This window comes from Hemibagrus wyckioides, linkage group LG09, assembly GCF_019097595.1.
Source record: "Hemibagrus wyckioides isolate EC202008001 linkage group LG09, SWU_Hwy_1.0, whole genome shotgun sequence".
NCBI lineage: Eukaryota > Metazoa > Chordata > Actinopteri > Siluriformes > Bagridae > Hemibagrus > Hemibagrus wyckioides.
Window position 1 is genome coordinate 6,247,986 of NC_080718.1, and position 1,548 is coordinate 6,249,533.

Genomic DNA, 1,548 nt, shown 5'->3' on the forward strand with positions numbered 1-1,548 from the left:
TACTTTAGAGTTAATAAAGATTACTTTAAATAACAATAAAATAAATAAATTAAATGTAAACAGTCTTTAATGTAACATCATTAATGTTCAATGATCTTTAAATGACCTTGACACACGTTAAACATCAGTAAGCTTTTGTTTTCACCAAACTGACTTGAAATGAAGCCGTGGTTTATAATGAGCAACAACGACATGATGGAGATCCTCAGAAATTCGGTAGCTCCTTGCTCTGAGTGTTTTTGAAGTCACTGTTTACCTTCACATGATCTTTAATTCTTGCTCTTCATCCTCCAGCTGAATAATTCGCCCCGTTCCGTCTAATTCCCCGAGCCGCTCTCAATAATGGCTTTTAAATGAGCGAGGGTTGCGGGTTGTACGCTACACGCCGGGCCGCTGTAATTACACACCTGAAGGAGACGTCGGCTTTCCTGGGTTTCTCTCTCTCTTTCGGGTCATTAAGTCCTGCACGGGTTATTAGGCAGAGACGGTGTTAGTGTCAGTAATGTTCTCCTGAATCTCTCACGGTCCTGAACGTCAGCTCTCTCTCTCTCTCTCTCTCTCTCTCTCTCTCTCTCTCTCTCTCTCTGCAGATCTGCACACACTCACAACATCGCTTAATTAGGAAAGGTGGCACATGCTGTTCCTCACAGAGCAACATGGAGGAATAAACCCATAATAAAGTTTACTTTTTCAGAGTGCAGCACTACCGCAGCTTTCTGTGTTCCTGAGACTCCAGAATTATTGGCACTTCTCAGGAAAGGTGAGCAAAATGAACTGATTCATCTAAGCACCTGGTTAACAGTTTGAGGTGCAAAGCATTCAGTATGGAATCCAACCATCCATCCATCCATCCACCCACCCACCCAACGATCCATTATCCATTCATCCATCCATTCACCCATCTATCATCCATCCATCCATCCATCCATCTATTCCGTGATATCTCAACTGAATAGATTTGGATTTGATCTAAACAAGGTGAAACGTTTGAAATTGTTTTTCTTTTATTTCTTTCTTCCTCATTACTGACATGTGTATTACACTGTGTAATAATGTTTTACTTATTCTTTTATTTCAACACCTGATTTCAGTTGTTTCTACAAGAAAGTTTCACTGATTTCTGTTTCCGTATTTCTGTGTGTGTGTAGAGAGGGAGAGAGAGAGAGAGAGAGACAGAGAGAAAGAGAAATTCACTGAAGTGTGAAAAAAACACCTGATCTGAGTGGATGAGAGAAAGAGAAACCAAAGCTCTGTTTCTTTGCTTGAAAAGACACGAATTCAGCCGTTAAATCTGATCTGATCCACAACACAAAAACGTGGAGACAGAAAGGATTCTGCGCTCTGATTGGTGCTCAGCTGTTGATTAATTCTCTCTCTTGGGTTTATATTAATGCACTCGCTCTGATAACTTATCGTTACCATGGTAACAGCTCATACACAGGGACGTGTACAGCTGATTAAACTGATGTCAGTAATCGTGAATAAGGTGAAGTTTTCAGCAGTAAAGGTAAAGCTGTGAGATGATGTGTTATTTAATCAATAAAATTA